Source organism: Neophocaena asiaeorientalis, unplaced genomic scaffold, assembly GCF_003031525.2.
Source record: "Neophocaena asiaeorientalis asiaeorientalis breed wild unplaced genomic scaffold, Neophocaena_asiaeorientalis_V1.1 scaffold479, whole genome shotgun sequence".
In the NCBI taxonomy this organism is placed as follows: domain Eukaryota; kingdom Metazoa; phylum Chordata; class Mammalia; order Artiodactyla; family Phocoenidae; genus Neophocaena; species Neophocaena asiaeorientalis.
The window spans coordinates 4,185,147-4,185,659 of record NW_020173774.1 but is presented as its reverse complement, the minus strand read 5'-3'; the positions used below and the strand labels follow the sequence as shown (position 1 = coordinate 4,185,659).

Here is a 513-nt window from a genome sequence, read left to right as displayed (position 1 = left end):
AGAAAAAAAAAAAAAAAAAAAAAAAAAAAAAATGAAGTGGCATAGAGATATGTGCAGAATACAACAGCTGGAAAAAAAGTATAGAACAGTATGTACGGCATTGTTTATTTTATGTAAAAGGTATATACGGGGGCTCAGTATGTACGGCATTGTTTATTTTATGTAAAAGGTATATACGGGGGCTCAGTATGTACGGCATTGTTTATTTTATGTAAAAGGTATATACGGGGGCTCAGTATGTACGGCATTGTTTATTTTATGTAAAAGGTATATACGGGGGCTCAGTATGTACGGCATTGTTTATTTTATGTAAAAGGTATATACGGGGGCTTCCCTAGTGGCGCAGTGGTTGGGAGTCCGCCTGCCGACGCAGGGGACACGGGTTCGTGCCCCGGTCGGGAGGATCCCACATGCCGCGGCGCGGCTGGGACCTTGAGCCATGGCCGCTGAGCCTGCGCGTCCGGAGCCTGTGCTCCGCAGCGGGAGAGGCCACGACAGTGAGAGGCCCGCGTA

The 513-nt window shown here is 47.0% G+C and overlaps 1 protein-coding gene across 1 annotated transcript in view; it reads right to left on the bottom strand.

The window, feature by feature from the left end:
• The window catches only part of KMT2A (lysine methyltransferase 2A), an 84,065-nt gene that overhangs the window by 13,976 nt on the left and 69,576 nt on the right, over positions 1-513 (bottom strand). The window lies entirely within an intron of this gene.